Source organism: Calliphora vicina, chromosome 3 (assembly GCF_958450345.1).
Source record: "Calliphora vicina chromosome 3, idCalVici1.1, whole genome shotgun sequence".
Taxonomy (NCBI): Eukaryota; Metazoa; Arthropoda; class Insecta; order Diptera; family Calliphoridae; genus Calliphora; species Calliphora vicina.
This window is the reverse complement of record NC_088782.1, coordinates 7,262,657-7,277,210: the sequence shown is the minus strand read 5'-3', so window position 1 is coordinate 7,277,210 and position 14,554 is coordinate 7,262,657. Positions and strand designations below refer to the sequence as shown.

General features: G+C 30.3%; 1 protein-coding gene across 1 annotated transcript in view; it reads right to left on the bottom strand.

The window, feature by feature from the left end:
* Nrt (Neurotactin) overlaps window positions 1-13,440 on the bottom strand; it is a 79,137-nt gene extending 65,697 nt beyond the window's left edge. The window contains exon 1 of the mRNA XM_065506429.1: window positions 13,269-13,440. The gene's annotated coding sequence lies outside the window, so the exon portion shown is untranslated. The remainder of the gene's footprint in view (window positions 1-13,268) is intronic.
* Window positions 13,441-14,554: the final 1,114 nt, after the last annotated feature.

Sequence of the window (14,554 nt, the reverse complement as noted above, 5' to 3'; positions counted from 1 at the left end):
ACGTTACTCTTTTATATATATAGATGAATCGTGTACCTAATTTATTTGGGGGCTTCGGAAAGTTGACAGACAGACGGACATGGCTTAATCGACTCCGCTATCTATAAGGATCCAGAATATATATACTTTATAGGGTCGGAACATTTTTTTGTGGAAATTACATACGGAATGACAAACTTTTATATACCCTTCTCACGAAGGCGAAGGGTATAAAAATAATAAATATACAAAATATCGGAAAAAAATCTATAAAAAAATGTCAGCTCTTCGACGTTTCATAAATTAACAAAAGTCCACTATTTTATTTGATTTTACTAGGGTTCTATAAATCATCTTTCGAACAATAACATTTTTGCTGAACTAATCGAAATCGACTGTTTGGTCCGAACACTCAATATGTGTATATCAAAAGAGTCGAAAAGACGATTAAATGAAAAAATTTTCTAACATCGATAGCCCATGTTATATCAAAAACATGATAAAATGTGAAATCCCATGAGTTTGTCACTCCGTTTGTAATTTCTACATTTTTCATTTGCGACCCCATAAAGTATAAAAAAAAATCAACATAGTTTTTGATTTTGCAAAAAAAAGTCAAAAATTATCCTCGGGAGTTTTTTCACATTGAATTTGAATAGGAAAAATGAGAAAAGGACACTAAGCGACCAAATAGGTCTTCAAGGAAAATATCTAAACTTTTGTTTGAGAACAAAAACGGGACCATTTAAAAAGAAAGTCAAAAAAGTTTTTGATTTCGGAAAAAAAATTAAAAATTTTTTATTTTTTTTTTTCGAAAGATTAAAAAATAGCTATCTAAACTATTTGTGACATATTTTGCTAAGAACCAGTTTGACCAAAATTTGACCCCCCTGACTCAGAGAGTTCTGGACCGATCTTGTTGAAAAATTTACTATAACATGACTAACCTTGGTGAAAATTTCATCCCGATCGGAAGACATTGATTTCAAAAGTTGGTTCATTCTTATTCACCCAGAACCATGTATGATATATTTCAAGTTTCTAGGTACATTATTATAAAACATTATCAGTATTATCAGTTATCAGTTAAGTATTATCAATATTTGATCACTCTACCTTTTAGTAAATTTTTTTTTATCAAAATTAAAATGATAAAAATTCGTAGGTCATAATAAAATATTCATATTTCAAGTTATTGAAAAACATATTTTTTTTTGGAAAAAGTACCAAAAATAAATACCGTTTACCCCTTAATGGTTCGAATTTCCAAAAAAGTACCAAACTTATATTTGTTAATTTTTAATAAGTAAAGAATACGATTTAAAATTTATTTTTATGTTTATTGGTTTAAAAGATACATGGGGTAGCAAAAAAGTACCAAATACCGTATGTGGATAAGATACCTCCTGAAGTCTTTCCTGTCACTTTCAATATATGAAAATTCAAATCTAATGTCGACAAACACTACTCCCTCTATCCTCTCTCCCATAACCTATTTTCCTAGTTCCAACACAATACTTTGCATGAGTAGGTGTCATCCCCTGAGTGCTGGTCCAAGAAAAAAAAAGGTTGGAATTTCAAAAAAGTGTCAAACAGTTTTTAAAGCAGACATTAAGACACTTTGTTTGTATCTACATTAGTTTAGGAGATAAATTGGGACTACATGAGCAGAGGGGAACCTATAGTCCAAATGTCATGTCTCTCTCTACCTTTTGGTGTTTGGACTGGGAGATGTTGAATCAGTAAGGTTACTCTTCTATATAGATAGAAGATAAATTAATGCATTTGTTTAAAAATGTTAGTATATAATCATTTCCGGTAACTACTTACTACTAGTTTCCCTATTAAATCTAATTTAAACAATTCCCCAACTTCAATTTTTCCTTTAACCTAAAACCTTAATCCCATAAAAATAGACGAATTTTATTCTTTAGCACTGTAGTTACTTGTTTGCCGTTGTTCCTTAAAGAGCTTGATGATGTGTTTTTTATTAGTTTTTTTTTTTATTTATTTTTGCAATGAAAAGAAATTGAAATGGTTAGACCGTTCTTGAAAGAGAACAACATCAGGAAACTGGCAAACAAGTTATAGAAATGCATTTCATCTTCAGGCTATACAGCAACAAAAAAATGCTAAAAAAAAGTTTTAAGTCTTGTGTATGTACTCTTAGATAATGAAGATATAGCGGATGTTATAAAAAAATTAAATAAAAAAGAAGAAAACTATGAAATTCTAAGGCATTATTAAATGTTAGTAAAGTTCCCGTATATACAAACATACATACATATGTATGTACGTAGACAGGACGAGTTATGGCCAAAGAAATCATTAAAATATGTTTTATTCAGACATATTTCCGCTTTAGTAAAATCACTCTAAATATGGAGTAAAGAAAATGTTGGTTTAGCATTTTATATGATTCACTACACAGAGAAAACAGATTCGTGATAGCAACCGAATTTGTTGCCAATCGAATGATTCGGTTGCACACATAAAATTTTTCAGTTCTAATAACAGAAAGTCAGTTGATAAAGAAGAATTTCAGTTAAGGCAACCAAACTTTAGTTACCCCTTACAAAATATTGTAGTCACAACTGTAAAATTCGGTCACTAAGAAGAATCATTCGATTGGCTACAAATTCGGTTGCTATCACGAATCTGTTTTCTCTGTGTAGCAATCTATTTTTATATATAATCAGGTGGACCAGAATTTGCTCTAAACGAATCCAAGAGATTTAAGTTTCGTTTGTTTAATTCAGGGTTAAGGCCCGACTCTATTTATAATTCACCCAAGACACCTTTTGGTTTTAACTTTCAACTTAGCACCAGCGCCATTCTCGGGTTACACACAAGATAAAAAGAAATTTGTTTTAAAATTATTTTCAATTTTATCAAAAATTTATGAGAAATATGTATGTAATTAAATATGAAAATCGTTGAGAAAATGTGTGAGAAATTTTGATGAGTAAAACAAAGAAAATCGCCACTTGAAGTACTTGAATTTGTTACATAAATGTGGTATTAGACTGCTTCAAAATTGTCCACAATTTATTCTATTTAATACGAGTATTGTTTTATCTTGTTTCTCTTTTTAAGTCGATTTATTGATGTTTTTATTCTATTTTAATATTTTTGTTTCTAGTTTGAAGTGTCGATTTTTCGCCTTTTATAAATTAAAAGTCGTATTTTCGACTTTTTTGACCTTTTAACCTTCTATTTTAATATTGTTTTCTCAAATCTAGGGTCTTATATTTAAAACAAAAAGTCGACTTTTCAACATTCTTCGATTTTCGAATTGTCGACTTTTAAATTTTTATAAATTTTTTGAAAGGTCGATTTTTCAACTTTTGCTAATTTATGACAAGTCGTCTTTTCGACTTTTAGAATTTTCGTACTATAAAATCTAGGATTCTATAGTTAAAACAACGACATTTAGACTTTCTTTTATTTTTGAATAGTGGATTCTTTGACTTTTATAAATTTTTGAATAGTATTTATGAAAAGCCGTTTTTCGACTTTTTTGGACGACTTCTTATCTTATTTTAGTTAAAACAAAATTTCTTTTTGCATAGTCGATTTTTCGACTTTTATAAATTTCGGAATAGTCGACTGAAAAGTTAACTTCTCGACTTTTTCCGACCAAAAAAAGAGTTTGATTTTTTCCAGCAAAAAGTTAATTTTTGAAGGATTTTTTAAACCAAAAAATTCGAGTTTAAAAATATATTTTTTTACAAAATTTTCGAAAAAAAAATTGGAAAACCTATTGCCTGGAAATTGGTAAACGTTATTTAAATAATCGAACAGTTGATATTATTAACAAATTTCTCACCTAATCGCACTAGATAAAGAAGTCTGTCCACATGTTTGTTGAAATCAACTTTTCAAAGACCCCAAATATTTGCCGAATGACAAAGATCGCCCAGGTCAGCCAAACATTTTTTTTTAAAACGTTTACGAGCAGCAGAATTCATTAAAAATCAGGGAAATTGGTTACGAATTGAAGCCGATAGACCTTGAAAGACGATTTTGCATGTCCGAAATCATTTTTGCACCGAATCATTACTTGCGATGAAAAATGGATCCATTACGATAACCCTAAGTGTAAGAGATCGTATGTGATGCCTGACCAACCAGCCGAATCGATACCAAAGCCAAATATCGATTGCGCTAAGGTAATTCTCTGTATTTGGTGGAAGCTATCTATTATGATCAGCTTCAATTGCTTCAACTGATTCGTTTGAAGCAACAATTTGCCGAGAAACGCCCAAAATAAGCGGCCAAACATAAAACCTATAATATTACATGACAACTCTAAGCCACATGTTGCAATACCTGTTAAAAACTATTTAGAAAGAAGTGGTTGGGAAGTTTTTCCTCACCCGCTTTATAGTCCAGAACTTGCCCCGTTCGACCACTAATTGTTTCGATCGAAGCAGAACGCTCTCTATAGAATACGCTTCAATTTTGAACAAAGTATCCGAAAATGGTTTGTTTCGTTCTTGTCCTCAAAAGATGAACAGTTCTTTTGTCACGGAATGTTGAAATCAGCTTTCCGTAGCCCCCAAATAACTTACATATATGATTCATACATCAATATATCGGGAATTTTTCCGGTTGCTATTTAAAATCGAGACAATCGGCCCACAACCTCGATTTTTGACCTATTTTTATCTATATCTGGATTACCAAGTCTGATTTACTAGTTAATAATTAATAGATAGACCTTAGCAATGGTGTATATAAGGCCAAAGTAAGTCGGACTTACAATGGGTTAAAATCGGGAAAAATAAGTTTTACCCTGAATATTTTCACCAAAAAATTGTTTTTATTATAAAATTTTTATCACTAATAAATTTAAAAACATTGGCCCATAATCATAGTCAAACACTAAAGTCCGTTCTTTTTAAAAACAACTTTAAAATAAAAACCAGTTTTTTATTAATTTGCAACCATAGTCAAAATTGAAGTATGTTTTAAATTGAACCGACTTTAACTGGGTGCCACCGCAAATGTAGAAAATGTTTTCATACAATATACAACAAAAAACAGACAAGTGGCAACGCTGAACAGCTGACATACAAAATTAAAAAAAAAATCCAAAAAACGTAAACAATAAAAGTAACCGGGACATCTAAAGAAAGAGAGGTGTTTGTTGTGGAAAAGTGGAAAAGATAAGATTAATATCATAATTACGATATTTTGGTACTAATTTTATTGATAACTGTTCAATAATTGCAAAATCTCTACCAATATCTTGTAACTTAAACATTTTTTACTTTGTGACGAACTTTTTTACTCGGCGAAGAACAGCTGATGCTGTTGTTAAACGAGTTAAAAACAACTTCAGCTACTTTTATATTTAGAGTCGACTTCAGCTTCAGAAGTATACTTTAACTTGTCTATGATAGACCTAAAGTCCACTCTTAAGTAAAGTCGAGTTTAATTCTCTTAAAATGTACTTTATTTTTGACTATGATTATGGGCCATTGTTTTTTAACTAATATCTTATTAATACATATATAATATATATTAATCAGAGTTTATAAAAAAAGTTTTTTAGAAAAATTTTAAGTCGGTAACTGTAATTATCAGAAAGGGTATTTTGGGGGGTATCATGTGGTTATATATAAAAGTAAATAAACAGTTCAAGAAAGAGATGGATAAAGAGAGAGCTACAGACCCTAGTTTGAACTTTTTTATTTCTCCAAAATATTTTGGAGCAGTCTATTCTCTTGTACATATTTATCCCATCAGTATAATAATGATATTTAACGTATGAAAAATCAATTGATTAGAACAATCGAAAACATAATGAATGTAAAATAATATGGATAATAAGAAAGAATGAAAGAAAGACCAATTGAAAATGTAACAATAACAAAGAATCTCATATAAAGAATCCAAAAAATTATGAAACAAACAATCACTGCTGTCACAGTGACGTATACTGACGTAGTGATTTATCTGTCTATTTCATGATGATTGTTGTTCGAAAAAAAAGAACAATAGTTAAAAGCGTTGTGTGGTGTTTTATAGTTCTAAAATACAATGTGTTTTTAACAGACTTTTACACAAAAAACAATTAAAAAAAGTAACAATAATAAAGTATGTTTTTAAACACAAAAACTCACACACATGAAGGAAATTTACGAAAAAACAAAAAAAACTGCAACATTTTGTAAGACATGCCTGAGTGCATTTGATATACGAGCTGAATGAAGTTGAAATGAAAAAAAATCATTTTAAAACTATAACGGATGCACAAACTACAAGTGTGTTTTTTAAACACACCCAGCAGTTATGGGTGACCTCTCCTATAGTCCAATAACCGATTGTTTGTAAACAAACCTTCCTCCGACTACTCTCCCATAGATTACTTCTGGTGGGTAAAATAAGTACTTTCTAAAGTGCAGTACAAAATAAAGTGACTACACTTTAGATTACTTAGAGACACTAAAGTGACAATTGACTTCACGCTAGATTACCTGGGAAGCAAAAATCCAGTTCGAATTATTCACAAAAAATTCCAGTACAAAATAAACCTTTAAACTCACTAAGCACCAAAATCCCAAAAATTCAAGCACTTGAACATTTTGCTGGAATTTGACTTGAATGCAAAAACTTGAAAAATTAAACAGTTTTCAAACAAAAAGCATATGGCTTGAATAAAGTGTAATACAACTGTAATTCAATTGCTTGATTATAATTCAAGGCTTGAATTACACTTGAATTTAACTTGAATTCCATTAAAAATGCTAATTAGGAACTCTAGATTACTTAGAATTGGAGTCAGCCAAGTAGTTATCAGACTTTAATGAAATTTACTGCCTATAAGGGGTATCCTTGACTACTTGCAGAACTGCTGGGTAAACAGATCCATACACAGATGCATTAACAACTTAAAAACAGCAAAAAAAAGAAAACAATAAAATGGTAATAACCAACAAACAAATAAATAAACCAACTTTTTTTGTTTAACAATTTTCCTGCCACAAATAAAGGGGTCAATGGACAAAATTCTAAACATAAAATATAAAAAATAAAAAATAAGAAATAAAATAATCCAGCCGACAACAACTTTGTTAAATAAAATAAAACTTATTTCAACTTTAACATTAATTAAAACGAACGACCATTGTAATTTCTAAAGAATTTACAACAATTAAATAAAGTCCAGAACAAAATAAATAAAGTAACATAGACAAAACTCAAGTGAAGAAATGAAATGAAATTAAATGAAATAATTCTACAAGTATTTCGTGTCCGTCCGTCTGTCCGTCTGTCTTACTGTCCATTTGTTTTGTTGCTCTCTTTTTTTCTTAGGAATTAGAATAAGTTTGTAATTGAGTGTGTCAGTCAGTATGACACAGTTTTTTTTTTGTTTAAAGTTCTTATCTTGTAAATGTTGCAATTAATAGAACATGTTTTTTAAAATTATTTATTTCATTTCGTCTTGTTAATCTTAACAAATGTTATTCCAATTTTCTATTTTATTTTATGACCATTTTACAGACAGTTTTCTTTATTTTTTTTTACCGAAATTGAGCCACTGAATTTTCTTAAGTAATAAGTGGCAGTAGTAGCATTCGTCGAAACAAGAAATTGTGTCTAACCGCAGTGTTTTAGTAGTTTTGTTGCAGCTGACATAGACAGTTGTTATACTATCCTTTTAAAATATGTTTTAGGATCCAAAAAGAGTTGGGATTGCCAAACGGTCTGGATTTTTAATTCCGGGGATTTGGGATTTTATGAATGTAAATCCAAGTATTTTTCAAATTTAACAATGAAAACTACATATTTATGCAGCCTTATCATGTAAGGCTTAGTCGTTTTACGACAACGACAGTTTTGTACTAGATTAAAGAAATTATTCAACCTGTATCATTAATCTAGTACGAAACTGTCGTTGTCGTAAAACGCCTACGCCTTACATGATAAGGCTGATTTTAATAAAAATATAACAGGCCAACATAGAGGCGAAATGTTATTGTCAAAAACCTAACTCTCCATGTTAGTCAATGTATTTTGTTGCTGTAACTTACATGAGATTTGTTTTATTTTGGTTTGACAAAAAGGAGTGTCTCCTTCTATGTATATTTCTCTATGACTTTTTTAATCTTTCTGTATCTTATCAGTATTGTATAATTTACTCAAGTTTGTCGAAACTTATTGAAAACGTAAATTCGCAAAAAATGGATAATGGAACTACCATGACAAACAGAGAAGGGGTAACAAATGTTTGGTTGCTTCAACCGAAATTCTTCTTTATTAACTGACTTTTTCTTGATAGAACCAAAAATTGCATATGCGCACCGGAATCATTGGATTGGCAACAAATTCGGTTGTTACTACGAATCTGTATTCTCTGTGCAGTAATTTCTAACTTCTAAATTGAATTCTTTTTTTTATTGTCTGACAGATTTAAATGGATCACATTTGATGATTTTAACGACATTTCGATCGTCTTGGGTGCCATTTGCCGTTTACAGACCCAATTTTCTTTATATTCAAAGGCGTTGCGTATACCATACTTACAGTAGTCGGAATCGAATTGTGAGATTTTATATGCAACCGAAAAATTCGATTGGGGACAAATTCGGTTGTGAACACAAATCTGTTTTCTATGCGTAGATTTGCTCCTTCAATTATATTTTAAAGTTTTCTGAACAATGACTCCCAACAATACATGAAAAACGTGAGAATAAATAGCGGCTCATTTGTCAGCGTCGCTATATTTCTCTCGCAAATATGTGCATATATATTTTTTTTAAATTTTTAGCTTTAATTTTGAAACATTTGTACAACATAAATTTATTCAAAGTATTGGCCATTGTTAGCTATGAACTTTCCTATCTTTCTGACAACACATGGATTCAGAAGCAAAAGAACTGAATAGATAGGATCCTTTTGGGCCCACCAAATTGCCTTTGGCTTCACATAAGATCTCTTACGCCTTGGGTTATCGTAATGGATCAATTTTTCATCGCAAGCTATGATTCGGTGCAAAAATTATGTTCTTCAAGTTGCATTTCAGACATACAACATCGTCTTTCAATATCTCTCAACTTCAATTCGCATGGTGAATCCTGCTGCTTGCAATCGTTTTGAAATTGCTGATTGAGTAGCTCCCAATGGGTTTTCAAGCTCTTGTTGAGTTTGACAACAATCTTATTGGAGGAATGCCTCCAATTCTTGGTTTTCAAACATTTTTTGCTTTGACTTCCGTGTCAAATTCACCACTTCTGAACCGCATAAACCATCTTTCGGACGTTGAAACTGATTTTTCATTTCCGACCCTATAAAGTACAGTTGTGGACATGCAATTAAGTTATTAATGCAAGTTATTTTTTAAGTGTAAAAAACTTGTTTATTTTTTTATATTTACATTGCAATGTTTATGCAAAAAAAAGTTCCTTTAGGATTATTTGTAAATATAAGAATTTTTGTCATTTTAGTGCTTTGCTTTATTAATAGTCAATCATTTCTTGAAACCTCAACAAAATTTAGGTGGACATTTAATTAAGTCATTTTAATTTTAAAAGGTAAATGGATATAATAAAAAGGTAAATTGTTGTAAAAATGGATCTAATGGACAGTTTAAATATTTTAGCACCCTCCCCCATAACGTCGTTTGATTTTTCTAAATAATGGGTAAAAATAAAAGCACTACTCCCGCTGAAAGGGAGATAATTTGGAATTGTTTCCAAAATGTTGCTTCTATCGCCAAAGTGGTACAAACATTAGGATTATCCCGGGGAAAAATTGTTAACGCAGTTACGCATTATAAAAAATATGAAACTTTTAACAATTTAAAAAGAAAACAACCGCGAAAAACGACCGCAGCTGAAGACCGGATTATGGTCAGAATAAGTAAAGCTGACCCATTTTTGACATCCACTCAAATTAGATCTCTGATGGAATCAAAATATGATGTTCAAATTACGTCAAGAACTGTAAGAAGACGATTGGCCGAAAATAACCTTCATGGTCGCATAGCACGTCGAAAGCCAACCGTGTCAAAGAAGAATATTAAGAAACGTATGCAGTTTGCCAAAAATCATATCAATAAAGATTCAAATTTTTGGAAAATGATAGTCTGGAACGACGAATCTAAATTTAATGTGTTTGGAAATCATGGTAGGCCATATGTACGACGACCAATAAATGCTGAATTGAACCCCAAGTACACGAAAAAAACGGTGAAGCACGGTGGGTCATCAGTGATGGTTTGGGGGTGTTTTTCCTCGTCTGGTGTAAAATGAGAGGGTAAAATGACTGGTGAAATGTATAAGAACATATTAGAAAATTACCTTAATGGCGATTATGCTGAAAATTTACCACCAGGGTGGACGTTTCAACAAGATAACGACCCGAAACATAAATCTCGGGTCGTTAAGTCTTGGTTAGATGAAAATCAAATAAATGTTCTTGAGTGGCCACCACAAAGTCCCGATTTAAACCCCATAGAAAATCTATGGGGGATCATAAAACGAGCCGTTTCGGACAGAAAGCCCATAAACCAACGTTCACTTTGGGATATTATTCAAGAAGAATGGAATAATATTACTCCACAACAGTGCAACGATTTAGTAAAAACAATGCCAAATAGATGTGGGGAAGTAATTCGCCAGAAAGGATTTCCTACTAAATATTAGTTGTTAAAAATATATTTAATTTAAAATATTTTAATTTAATGCTATTTTTTCAAACAATTTTGAAATAACTTAATTTAGAACATAAAATCATTAAAAGTGAATTTGTTTTGTTATAATATAGTAGAATAAGTTTAAAATTTAATAAAAATTAAGTTGTTTTTGTTTACTTTTTATTAAACAAGCTATTTTATTAACTGCAATATCAGAGACATTAAATGACTTAATTCAATGTCCACAAGTGTATATACATATTTTCTGGATCCTTATAGATAGCGGAGTCGATTAAGCCATGTCCGTCTGTCTGTCTGTTGAAATCAATTTTCTGAAGACCCCAGATATCTTCGGGATCCAAATCTTCAATAATTCTGTCAGACATGCTTTCGAGAATTTTGCTATTTAAAATCAGCAAAATCGGTCCACAAATGGCTGAGATATGAGGAAAAAAACCAAGACAACCTCGATTTTTGACCTATTTTTGACCTACATATATCTGGATTACTAAGACATTAATATAGACAATATGGATATCTAATGATTGATATTTCAAAGACATTTGCAACGACTTATATAAGACCATAGTAAGATGGACCTACAATGGGTCAAAATCGGAAAAAAAATTTTAACCCGAATTTTTTTTTTCACAAAAAAAAATTTTAAATTTAAAAATTTAAAATTTAAAAAAAAAAATAAATTTAAAAAAAAAAATTCCAAAAAATGAAAAAAACTGGAAACAAATTAAATTTTGTTTACCTAAAAATATTTAAAATTTTGAAGTATAATTTGGTGAAGGGTATATAAGATTCGGCACAGCCGAATATAGCACTCTTACTTGTTTTTATTTCATATTTTTAATTCAATAGTAAAAAATATCGCCTCAGCGTCAAAAAAGGCTTTATAATGCAAATATTTTTATTTAAACAAAAGAAAATTTTTTGATGAAAAAAAAAAAAAAATCAGGTTAAAAAATATGTTTAACAATTGTGACCCATTGTAGGTCCAACTTACTATAGCATCATTACATCGTTGCAATGGACTTTGAAATATCTATCATTAGATATTCATATTGTCTATCTTAATGACTTAGTAATCCAGATATAGATCAAAAATAGCCCAAAAATCGAGGTTGTCCCGGTTTTTGCTTATATCTCAGTCATTTGTGGGCCGATTCTCGATTTTAAACAACAACCTAGCCGGAAGAATTCCCTATATATTGATGTATGAATCATGTCTGAAAGATAATTGGGGGCTACGGAAAGTTGATTTCAACATACAGACGGACATGGCTATATCGACTTCGCTATATATAACGATAATATATACACTTTGTGAGGTTGGAAATGAAAAATGTAGAAATTTCAAACGGAATGACATACTTATATATACTCTTGATCATGGTGAAAAGAAATTTAAAAAAAAATTTGTTTGTCATAAAATTTTTTCGCTAATAAATTAAAAAAAAAAATTTGAAAAAAAAAAATTTAAATTTTGTTTACCTAATTCTTGTTTATATTAAAACTTATTTGGTTATATTAAAACTTTCCAATTTGGGAGTGCAAATTCTATTTTTCACCCCCCTTGTACGGTTTTTTGATAACTCTTACTTACTTAGTTAATATCTATGAGGGTTTGAGTCTCAGCTGTCATGTTTCAAAACGATATCTAGCGACTAATCGAACCGTACTAATACAATAAATCATGTTACCGTTTAAATTCCCATTTGTGTGTTGAATTATTTGTTTAAAACTTTATTTTCCTTTATTGCAATTTTTGTTGTACTTGTTCTCAACTGATTGCACACTACTGTTTTCCACTCTATTGTATGGATTTGTATGATTGTCCGTCCAGTGCCGTCCCGTCCCGTCCCACAAGTATACAATGACAACATCTTTTGCTGAAAACAATTACACCCCAAACAAACACAATAACAATGGAAAAACGTTCGAAATAAAAGCAATAAAAAAATAATAAAATTATTGCTGTAGTAGTAAATATATCTTTTCTTCTTGTATCTTGAAAAAAAAGGGAGTCATCGTCACATCAAGCTACATTCAATTTTTTATATTTATTTTTTTTTTTTGTATAAAGAAATGAATAAAGGAACTAACAAATGAATACATACTGAATAATTGCAAAAGTACCAACATACAGATATCTATAGATATAAATAAAAAACGAACATACATAAATAAAGTGGACCATGGGGATGATCTCTTACATCGTGTTATTAAATGTTTTTTATTGTTCAGTTAGTGATAGTTTTTATTATTTGTATGAATTTATTGTTATAATAAACGAATGACAAATTTAAATCCTATGAGCACATTAAACTGTTATTTATGTATGTATCTTTTATTCTATCTTCTTTTTTGAGGATTTTGAAAAATCAATTGTACAAAATAGTTAAGGGGGTGTTTCAAATAAATATATAGCAGGCAGGCAGGCATCTTTCTTAACCCTGTCCATTGTAATCTACTGTGTTTTATATTTAAGTTTTCCAGCTATAAAAAGGAAACTAAATGTTATAAATTAAATAAATAACTGGTACCTATATTTGTCTATCTAAGTTAGTTTGATTTAATTGCAAGCAACCACACCCGGTTGAAAAATCAAATTTGTCTGTAGGTACTTACTTACACTCCTTTTTCTCCGTTCGCATTCGTCCAACTGTCTGTTCGTATCCAAGTTTGGTTTAGTTGTTTTTGTTTTTGTTAAAAATTAACGGTATCTTAATAATTTTATTTCAATACTTTCAAACACAAATACACTTTAATTCATGTTTTATATCTTTCCTTTTTTTCTGTTATTTTTATTTTTTTATTATAAAATAATAGTAACTTTTGTTTTATTTATATTTTTTATTTTTTTTTGTGAATCACAAACAACTTGTTTTTATTTTTTGTTTAATTTCCAACAAACTTTTTATTTGTTAATTGTTTGTATTTAACATTAACAGAGAACTTTTCAAACGCGAGATACAATACATTTGCCGGCCACGACTTTGCAACGAATGGAGTCGCAAAACATCTTTGCAAAAAAAGAGAATAAAATAAACTTGTACTCGACTTGCACTCACTCAGTCAGTCAGTCAGTTACTCACACCCATATACTTGCATGATTTTATGCTTAAACTTGTATAAAATTTACTGTATATTTATGTTGCAAGTGTTGTCAAATTAATACCAGCTGGTTTTATCGCAAAATAAGAAAAATTCGCAACAAGAAGGCAATTAACTGTAAAGATAGGTAATAACTATAGCTCAACAGTAAAATAAGACAGAAAAATTAAAGAAGTCTATCTTTTTGATCTCCTTAATAAGATATAAAACAAGTAAGAAAGTATGGTCGGGCTTGACCCTACACTAAGTAAAAAAGCAAAAACATTTTTCTTTTAAAATTTCAATAATTTATATTCGTGAGTGATTTTCGGAAGTGGGCCTTATATGGGAGCTATGACCAATTATTGACCGATCACCATGAAATTAGGTCGTGTGATTTATGTCTATATGAAAGTTATTTATGTTGAATTTTGTGTATATGCCAACATTTTAAAGAGATTTATGCATGTTAAAGTGATTTTTGGAAGCGGGTCTATATAGGAGCTATGACTAATTATGGACCGATTGTAAAAAAAGTTGGTGACATGAATTTTGTGTATATAAAACTTATTTGGAGCGAAATTTGTGTAGATACATAGATAAATTAAACATTTATGACCGATAAAGTCTAATTTCTAGAGGACATTTGTATGGGGGCTAGGCCGATTTCAGACAGTTTCAATAGGCTTGGTCCTTGGGCTGAAAAAGTAATATGTACCAAATTTGATCGAAATATCTTCAAAATTTGCGAACTTTACTCTACGCACAAGGTTTACATGGACAGCCAGCCAGCCAGACGGACGGACATCGTTGGTTGTTAGATTA